Source organism: Cryptotermes secundus, unplaced genomic scaffold (genome assembly GCF_002891405.2).
Source record: "Cryptotermes secundus unplaced genomic scaffold, Csec_1.0 scaffold399, whole genome shotgun sequence".
Lineage (NCBI taxonomy): Eukaryota > Metazoa > Arthropoda > Insecta > Blattodea > Kalotermitidae > Cryptotermes > Cryptotermes secundus.
In genome coordinates this window covers 689,401-700,617 of record NW_019727096.1, presented here as the reverse complement: position 1 = coordinate 700,617, position 11,217 = coordinate 689,401, and positions in this window count along the sequence as shown.

Sequence of the window (11,217 nt, the reverse complement as noted above, 5' to 3'; positions counted from 1 at the left end):
GCATACAAGTAGATCCTAAATGGTTCTGAGGACGGGAACAGATACAGTTTCCGAAACGTCGTGTTTTCTATTTTCTAGAATACCAAACGATGGAAAGAAGTAAAAAAAAAAGCAGTAATTCTTTGTGTTAACTGCATACAGTTTTCTTTCCATAAACGTGTAATGAAATTCGTATTTGAAAAATAAGTTCTGAACTTATGATGGCTACTTTCTATCGAGGAAGTTGGTTAGAGCATTAGACCTTCTGACTTGTACATAAATTTCCTAGGAACTTGCAGATGTTGAGAAAATCGTGGTATCCGAATATTTCGTAACTTCGTAGTACAGACTCAATTTTTAATCCCTCTAACAGGCCGTGGAGGCCCATAGGGTTGTGAGATGCTGAGGTTCCCACATTTTCTGGACAATCGGCTCTCAGATGGCGGCAAGGTTTTCAGCCTTACGCTCCGACCGCCCGTTACCTCATTTCTGTTAGAGGCTGAGGTCGACCCCAGGGCCATAGTTTGGCTGGAAGGATTAAGTCAATTGAAAAAAAAAGCAATGACCTCATCGGACTTGAACCCGCGACCTTCCGGCTTGTAGCATAGTGACTCAACCAACTACGCTACCGCATGCCCCACACTCAAAGTAGGGGTAAGAAAGTCGCGCTTTCTCAGATATAACAGTTTTTTGTGTGAAGTTCGAAATTTGCAACTCCCTTCCCGGAAAGACAGGTGCCTGCATATTGCTGAAAATTTCGTGATTTCTCACTTGTAATGTTAAAATCCATTAGTTTTACAGTTAGGCATTGTGAAACTTCCGAACACTGCAGCGTAGTGTGTGACCTCACTGTTGCGGAAGTGACGACCTGAAGAGAGAGAGAAAAAAAAAGTGACAAGAGAAATGCTTCTTTTATGATGGCGGTGTTTTTGGTGGTGGTGAATGCCACCACCCGTGACACATCATCCCCAGAATGTTTTAACAGAGAGGGTGTCTTCTCATACTGAACACGGTGAGTAGGAAAATGTCTGACATTTCTGTCAAGGTTTTAAAACACCACGCAGTCAGTTCTGTCCGCGTGTTTGTGTTGTTTGTAAGCTGATAGGTTTGCTTCGGTTTCTGCTGCTGCTTTGTTACAGATGGTTATAAAAAAGTAACATTGTGATGTGTGTTCAACATATGAGGATCATTCTTGCTCTCTGTTTGCATGTGACCTTACTAATTCATACGCCATTGCCGACAGACGTTCAGAGAATATCATTAATCAAGACAGCAACGAGTGCTGGTAACGTGACGCGTCCCTATTGCCCTAAGACAGAGCGAGTGTTGAGGTACTATATGTTACAAAGCAAAGAAACACCGACTTCAAATTTATTTTATTTATTTGTAGTTTATTTAAGAACGCTGTCAGTAACTCAGACTGTATAGCGTGGAATTATTTCTATTATTATTATTTTTTTGCTTGCTACCATTCAGTCCAGAACATTTTGTCTTCTCGTCTGCTGTCCAAAGACATAAAAATTAAAATATAGAAAACTATAATTTTGCCTGTGGTTCTGTATGGGTGTCAAATTTTGTCTCTGACATTGAGGGAGGAACATAGACTGAGGGTGTCTGAGAACAGGGTGTTGAGGAGAATATTGTGACCGAAGAGAGATGAAGTGACAAGAGGTTGAAAAAAACTGCACAATGAGGAGCTTCATAACTTGTACTCTTCTCCAAGTATAATTAGAATGATCAAGTCAAGGAGGATGAGGTGGGCAGGTCATGTAGCACGAATGGGGGGTAAGAGGAATGTATATGGGATATTGATGGGAAAGCCAGAAGGAAAGAGACCACTGGGAAGACCAAGGCATAGTTGGGTGGACAATATTAAAATGGATCTTAGAGGGACAGGATAGGATGGTATGGATTTGATTGATCTTGCTCAGGATAAGGACCAGTGAAGTGCTCTTGTGAACACGGTAATGAACCTTCGAGTTCCATAAAATGCTGGGAAATACTTGCGTAGCTGCAGAATTGTCTTCTCCTCAAGAAGGGCTCAGCTCCATAAGTAAGTGAAGGTATCCCTGTAACAGGCCGTGAAGGCCCATAGGGTTGTGAGATGTTGAGGTTCCCACATTTTCTAGACAATCGGCTCACAGATGGCGGTAAGCTTGTCAGCCCTACACGCCGGCCGCCCTTTACTCCCAAGAATATTCCCCGTACTCATTTCTGTTAGAGGCTGAGTCGACTCCAAGGCCATATTGCGGCTGGAAGGGTTAGGTAAATTGAAAAGAATCCAATGACCTCATCGGGATTCCATCCCGCGACCTTCCGGCTTGTAGCATAGCTTCATAAATAAGTAATTATTATTATTTATTTATTTTAACTGCAAATAGGTTTTCACCCGGTAGTAGTGATACTACAATAAGACAGAACACACAAATAACACACATCACACAAAATAAGACGTCGAAAACACAACAAGCAAAACTACACAAACCATAAAGGACACATTACACACAGTGAATACAATGCAAATATAATTACAACTACATTTATATAAATTAATAGTAATAGAAAACAAGCATACTATACACTAAATATTAAGTCATGAAATACGTAATGTCATGAACTGATGCATTCACATTTCACCATGGCCTTCCCTTCATTCCGTTTCACTTCACTTTACTTCTCTTCACCTCACTTCAATTCACTTCACTTCAATGCATTTTTGGATGATTTAGCCCACACCTTCTCTTCACCTTATTTATCACTTTCCTAACACTTTTCCTAAAATTATTTGGTGGGATGGTAGTGGATAATGAATTGGAAGAAGCAGCCTTGATCTTATTTAAGGTATTATCTTTGAATTTGTCAAAAAAGGCTGAAGGAAGCCATGAAAACCTTAATCAGGTTAATCGTTGCAACTGCCGATATTAGAACACTCCTCGACTACAAGACAGAAGCTTAAATTGAATTACACAGTGGTTCTCGTACTGTAATCTTATTTAATAAAGATATGGAACATACTTCCATATTTAACTGGCTTTTCTTAAAATTTTGGAATAATGAACACTCTCGATGATCGGAGAATAATGTGTCTTCAAATGATGACGTATGTTATGGGCCTAATTGTTTCCTAGTGCGTTGTTTTGGGGGGTGGGGGGGTGAGTTATCAATTAGTAATTTTCGTGATAAAAGAATGACGGATTTAGCTCCATTAAAAATACACATTGTGGTGGATTTGCTATTTCAATCCTCACATCCCTTACACACACACTCACACACCACTTCCTGCTAGTGAATGGTAGCAATTAAAAAGAGATTGCAATGTATTGCGGGGGGAAGCTAATTCTTTTGTTCTCGCTTTATGTAATATTTAATTACTTCTGACGTTGCCAGACAGACAAGAATAACGGACCTGGACAATATCACAAGGATTACGAAAGAGAGAGTAAGAGAAATGGGGCTCTTTTGAAAAAATTAAAAAGCTCTGAATTCTAAGTGGAATTTTCATATTAATTTTGAACAATGAACATGGATTTTGATTAAAAATTCCTGAATAATCTTCTCAAATTAAAATATTAAATGTGAAATATTCCCATGATTTCACATCTCATTACCCCTCCATAAGCTTGCGTCACGATTTTGAACTGTGGGATGGCTAAAATATACAGTTTACATTACATACAATATGGGTTCATACTTCCGAATACCCATAAAGTAAAGGTAATGTTGTCCTTGTGCTTAAGTAATTAAGCACTACGCCATGAAAGCGTATGAGGGAGTGGATGTATAGATCCAAAATTTTCTTGACCTCGGCACTAGCTAGAGGTGAATGGTCAGCTTCATGCCCCGGCCGCTTTTACCGCCGGCGAAAGATACCGCGGTATCCAATGGATAAGAGGCTGGGTGGGCCCCAGAGCCGGCTTCAGTGACTTGGAGAAGAGAAAATTCTTGACCCTACCGGGACTCTAACTCCGACCCCTCGATCGTGCAGCCCGTAGACAGTGACTATACCGACTGCGCTTTAACGGCTCATTAATATCCTTATAGTCCACAAACAAATTATAAACATAGAAATTAAAACAGGCCTCTTCAAGCCTGTAAATTTACCTGTTCCTTATAAGTTTATTAAGCGTTCTGTCTCACACAAATGGAAGATTCGTTTCTAGAAGGAGTGTGTAAGATTTGAGTTCCTCGTGGCAAGTAGTGTGGTTATGCGGTAGCGTAGTTGGTTCAGGCACACTGCTACAAACTTGAAGGTCGCAAGTTCGATTCTCGATGAGGACATTGAATTTTTCAGTTGACCTAATCCTTATATCCGTATTATGGTCCTGGAGTCGACTAAGCTTCTAACAGAAATTACTACCAGAAATCTTCCTGGTGGTAGAGAGCGGCCGGGGCTGACAACCTCTGTGAGCCGATTGTCTGAAAAATGTGGGAACCTCTAGGTCTCACAACACTATGGGCCTTCACTGTCTGTTCCAGGGATAGGTTTACTTTTTTCACCTTTCCCATGGCATAGACTATTATTATTACTGTTTTCTGTTATGGACAGACTCTGTGGTCTAGCGATCAGAGTTCCAGAAGTCCCGGGCTCGATTTCCGGCGCTACCAGTTTTTCTAAGAAGTAGTGGGTCTGGAACGGGGTTCATTCAGCCTCCTGAGGATAATTGAGGAGCTATTTCAGGGAAATAGCGGCTCCGGTCTAGAAAACCGAGATTAACGGCCTTGGGGATCCGTTGCGCTGACCATGTGACACCCCCTATCCGCAAATTTGACACTAATTTCGCCGACAAGAGGCGGTCACTAGGTGGGTATAGTTCACTTGCGGACTACAAGCCACGGAGTTTGCTTTTTGTCTGTTTTTTCTGTGATATGACGCCGTGTGGTTTGGCAAACAGGTACCAGCCTTTAAGGTAGAAGACACATTCTTTCGGAGTGCCTGTACCCGTCTGCCAGACTGCACGACTTAACATCTCAGAAGGCCGTAGTATAGAATAAGGGTGTTTTGTGTGTATAATAGGGTGCCAAGAAGAATACTTGGACCTAAGAGGCATGAATTACCAGGAAAGATCAGAAGATTCTTAATGAGAGGCTTCAGAATTTGTAGGCTTAATGTTTACCAATTTAACAAAATTACCTATTATTATTATTATTATTATTATTATTATTATTATTATAGTGATCAAATCAATGAGGGTAATACTTGCCTGAAGGACCTTCAGCCTTTAAGGACGCGGTAACCAGGACAAGGAGAATGTACAAGAGGCCTAGATAAAACGTTCTAACCAATGTAGATGTCCGTGGTTTCAGTAGATTAGTTTGCGTGTTGGAAGTTATAATCTCTTAAAGGCTAGCTTATACGTATTTAGTTTCGTGCCGTAGCTCAGGCGGTTAGCCGCCTGCTTCTGGCCGCGGAGGCCCGGGTTCGAGCCCAGGTGAAGTCATGTGGGATTTGTGGTGGACAAAATGGCACTGGGGCAGGTTTTCTCCGAGTACTTCGGTTTCCCCTGCCAATTCTCGTTCCACCGACTGCTCCACACTCATCATCATCTACCATCCGAGGCTGGTACAATAGGCGAATTAGTGGCCGATGTACCAAGTGGACTTAGACTTACCCCACCGTAAGAAACTAAAGTAAACAAACTAAACTTTTGTTTCCGTGCAATGATTGTATTACAACGATAGGCGTTGGTAGTGTCAGGAAAGGTGGGCAGTTATCTGTAATGGCCATTTATCAGGACGGTGTTTCATGTGTGCTTCCTGCGTGTTGCTTATCTGCACTGGAAACTCTTCGACTAGTGCTCGAAGCAATGCGTAAACACTACAGGGGACATTGTTTCAATGTTGATTTATATTGCGTAGTGCACTGACGTTCTATTTCCGTATATCGGTCGCCCTCCGCGTCCAATGGCCGAATGGGAGGGTTCGTGTCTTGCAGAACTGCCTAATGACAATGAAACAAGTTAATGTGGCTGTTTATTGGCTACATGACTGATGTTCGATTCCTGCCGGGGGTGCTGGGATATTCCTCGTGATGACCACTTCCAGAAAGACTCCGATAGCCGCCAATCCGATCTCTGAAAGGTCCCGTGTTCTTTTCTCCGAGGGATATGCACTTGACCATTCATTTGGACTATGGTTTTCTTGCTTTGACGCCGTGTAGCTTTGTAAATGATTACTAGGTATTCAGTGAAGTCCGGACAGGGCACAAATATGTGGACAGATATGACGTTTTAGGAAGTACTCTGAAATATCATCTATCTATTATTGATGGCTCTACAGTTAGACCTTGGCCGCTTTTTCATTTTCTTAAACCCATATACAATCAGTAGGACTCTCTGGACGGAGGATCAGCCCGTCTCACGGCAGCTATCTACACAGAGAACAATGCAAACACAGAATAAACTCGCACAGATATCCATGCCTCTAGTGGGATTGAACCCACGATCCCAACCTTCGAGCAAGCGAAGACAGTTTACGCCTTAGACCGCTCAGCAACTATGATCGGCTTCTCAAATAACGTGTCATAACAAATCTAGGAGCATAAAAAAAAAGTAAATCTATCCCTTTAACAGGTCATGAAGGCCCATAGGGTTGTGAGACGTTGAGGGTTCCACATTATCTAGACAATCGGCTCAAAGATGGCGGTAACGTTGCCAGCCTTACGCGCCGGCCGCGCTTTACTCCCCAGAAAAATTATTTATTTAATTCCTGGTACTCATTTCTGTTACATACAATAAATGTGTTCCATGAACAAATTTTTTTTTAATTCAATTCGTAAACTTTGTAATTATTTATTTCCCCCGATTTATAAAACATAATACCAAAATAATATAGCTTATCTATGCTTTTAATAGAAAATATAAGAGCATTTTTACGCAGACCTGTTAGTGAACGAACAAACAAGGAAAAACGCCCGTTGCACAGGGATTTACTTTTTAGCCAAGTGTTTTTATAAATTAGAGTGCTTCATAAGATTTCGGTTTATTTAGATGACGAACTGTAGGCCAGTTTTTGTAAGGCTTCATGTAATACGAATAATTTATGTAGGATTTTAGGTATTCACAGCGATGACTATTAATAGTGTTATCTTCTGAGATGTGAAGATATGTAATTGCACAGAAGTTCGACGGCATTTCTAAAGATCTTACTACATTGTTTCTTTCGTAGCATATCTTAGACTGTGAAGATGGCGTTAGCGTATTAGTCCGAAACATCTGTGATCTTATAATAGATTACATGATGTCACATGCCATAAGATACAGTTACCCATAAGATACCGGTTGCAAGGTAACGACAGCGAAACAAACATGTTCCCACAGCAACGAATCCACACGCAACAATAGAGAAACTGTTGGAAATGATGTGTTCTATGCGGTCCGTGCTGAGATTTATAAACTGGACAGTTTGGAGAAATACGGAGGCAGGGTCTAATGCATCCACCGTAGCCCTGCGAGTAGTAGGAGGCGCAAAAATGGGAAGATTCGAATCTGAGACAGTAAAATATGTTTTCGGGCCCCACGGGCCTCGGACCTGAGAATGGCTGTGCTGGCGAGGACCATCAGCAATTCTAAAGGACAGACCCGTCTTCTCGTCAGAGAGAGCGCACCACATCAACAAACCCGCAACTGTCTGACAATAATAAAGATCTATTCATAAGCCCCAGATGAGTACTTTATTCCAAGACACTGGCCGACTGACCGTCGGTCGTTAACATAAGTCTCTACTAGACTCAGTAAGTCAGTCTGTGAAACGAAGACTAGGAGGTTGATGTAAGATGGCCGCCAGCCTGGGAGTTAGTTGAATAAATGAGTTCAGTTGTGGAGTATTAACCAGCAGGCAACGACGTGAGCACATAAACTGAAGAATTTATACTGTAAAACCGTTACCAAGAAACGACTTGTGGAGAGTGTAACATACTGAGAACATTAGTGTATAACATTGAACTGTAAAGTGTAGTCACGAGTCGTGTGTTAAAGTGGTCAATAAATCCAATCTCCAGCCGAGAACTCCTCAGTACACACTAATCAGCTGAAAGTATTATTTTACCCATTATTTTATATGAGTGTTGAATTTTTTCTTTACCTGAACCAATAAGCAAGGATGTATTTTGGAAAACGACGTCGGAAAATTTGAATACGTCTTTATACCCTTGTTAATCGAGACGTAGATGGGAGAATAATATTACAGTGGACCAGCGTCGGGGTGTAGTGAAGACGGCAGTGAACCTTCGGATTACATAAAAGGCTGGGCTGATAGATTCTGAATGAGGAGAACCTTGATACGTCGAGTTCGTTAAATATTTTGTTCTCGTGTAATATTAAAGAAGCAACACGAAAAATCAGATTTCCGGAGAACTTGAGCGTTTGTAACTGAGTTAGGGCGATGACACAGGGAGCGGTTTTTGCTGACTCGGCCGCAGCCTTGTGACTAGACACACGATGCTGTACACCGACTCGGCGGCCGCGTCAGAAACTGCTGAGAATGTATTCAATCTATGGAGCAAGTCTTCAAACCGCTCGCTGCACCGCCTGCAGACGACAGGCAGAGTCGGCAAATCTGCCGCCTGTCGGCGAGCACTGCCTTGTCTGTTTTCATCCTATCTGATGCAATAGAACTAGGCGCCGAGTCGGCGAAAACCGCTCCGTGTGTCTTGGCCCTTAGCATCGCCTAGTATGCTTAGGCACATCAAGAAACCGAATGTTAGGGGGTTGGGTCGATGCAGGGCACCTATATATGTTTCAGCGGCTTCCCTTGAACTTACAACAAGGTCGTTTATCGACCTAACTTGTTCATGAGTTTTGGTGTCCAACCTGACTTATGTATCGGGCATAACTTTTGTACAAGTACCTGGGAACATCTCTTGTTCTTCCCAGTGTTCCTTAGTTCTTAGGAGTGAAATGTTTCATGCTTTAGGATCATTTCATATTACTCTACATCAAAGGAGAATCTTTAAAAACAAAGTATGTCCTTTTTTTTCATGATAAAAATTATACTATAAATCTAACTGCATTATAGGAGATTTGAGATTCCCACGGTGGTCTTTGAAATGTAACATCATGCAATATTATCGCGTAATATGGATGACTATACGTGTAGACGGGGTTTGGATTGCTGACTCGATTTATTGACCACTTACACATTCACGACTCGTGACTACACCTTACAGATTACTTTCACACACAGACTAATGTCCTCTGTCTATTGCAGACTCCACCACCCGTTTCCTGGCAACGGATTTTAACACAGGAATTGTAACAGTCTCACTTAATTACACACTCCAAATGCCAGATATAAAATCTACTTTTCACAGCTGAACTTTCAACTGAGCACTGTTGCAATTAAGTAGTTGCCCCAAAGCGTCCCGGTTATAATATCTCGGCACGGATCAACAGAAAACACAGCTCTCCTATTGTGTCTGGATTCGTTGCCGCAGAGTTGTGCCTGGAAACGGCCGCGGCACAGACCACACAGGACACCGTTCTTCTATTGTTGTTCCAATCGTTTCCGTGGGAACGTGTTTGTTTGCGAAGGCGTTGCTCAGTAACGGCTGCGTATAATTGAGAATCTGTTGCCCAGCAGCGGGTATTTCGTTGTTTGTTTCAAGGTTGTTACCCAGTAACGGATCTACACGCTGCAATATAATGGATATTTACCGACGTTTCGTAGGAACGTATAGCCTGCTTGTTTAGGAGGCAATATTCTCTTCCGAAACATTGACACACACCTACCAGACTACACGATGTCACAATCGAGACCGCAAATGCAGCATCAAATCTGTTCCGTGCGTAAGGCAACCAGTAAGGGCCGCGCCATAGCCCAAGCGGTTGGTCGCTGGCTTCCCACCGCGGCGGCCACGGGTTCGATTCCGGGTCTGGGCAGGTGGGATTTGTGGTGGACAATGTGGCACTGAGGCAGGTTTGCTCCGAGTTCTTCGGTTTCCCCTGCCAATATGCTCCACAATCACCCTCACCTATCATCTGGGGCTGGTACAACAGGCCAGAAGTGGCCGCAGTACAAGGGACTTAGTCTCACCAAAAATGCCTTATCACATAATGGTGATCTGCACGTTCCAAACATGTCTTGGTAAAGAATAAGAACAATAAAAGTTAATGTATACCTTCTGTTAATTTCATTCGATTTTCTTATCTTCATTAAGAAATTTATGGACGACAACATTGCGCCTTGATTCTGTAACAGGACAGAATGAACAAAAAATAAAGCATTGTAATTAAATGTCATTTGTCACCCATAAATCAACGTCACCCATCGCGTGTTGGCCTCGTAACAACTGAAGGGATTTATATGGCGGAACTTTGAATTACGACTTATACATTATTCAAACGTTAAATATAAAGCGTCTTTCCAGCATGCATCATGCAACATTTTAAAGTAATATCCTATACAGCAAAATATCGAACCCAGACTTCGTAATATCCATCAGGGTGTGTCACAAGAATATGGTTCTTAGTTGAATATCGTCTTCTGGGATGTGGCGCCTTGTAGGTCTTGTGCGAACCAATATTTCGCAGGGTCGTATCCCTCCATCTTCTGGGTAGAAAAATCTACGAATGATGAACCAGCCTGAGCAGGTGGCTGCAGACTGAGTCACCAGTCGAAAACACCAACCGACATTTCAGAGGAAAGTATCGCCTCCATCTTCATGTTAGAAAAATCCGCGAGCGAGGAAACTACGTGAGCAGGTGGCTCAGTGAGCAGCAACCTGCTCACGCTGGTTCCTCGCTTGCGTATTTCTCTACCATGAAGATGGAGGTGAAACGTTCGTCCGAAACTTCTGTTCACACAAGATCTACTCGGTGTAACATCCCACAAGACAACATTCTTCTTAGTCACGGCCCTGAAAACCTCAAATCGTATATGGTTTTTAGTTGTTGGAAAATCCATTAATTTTACTCCTCTTACTAAAAGGATAATTAATGATTTAGGAATCTTCTAGCTCAGAAATTTATCTAACCAAGCATTGCAATTTGACGCTTGGTATTGTTATGTTAGCGTTTCTTCCACCTTGTTGAATCTCGTCTGTTGCAAGCCATGAACCTCATGGACCACCAACTCTGACTTTATATCGGGTTAGCATGAGACACCTAAAACTAGAGAAGAAATGAAGATTGGTCATTGTATTCATAGTTTCTTTTTATTGCTAGTGGGGCGGGACTAAGTCCCTTGTACTGCGGCCACTTCTGGCCTATTGTACCAGCCCCAGATGATAGGTGAGGGTGATTG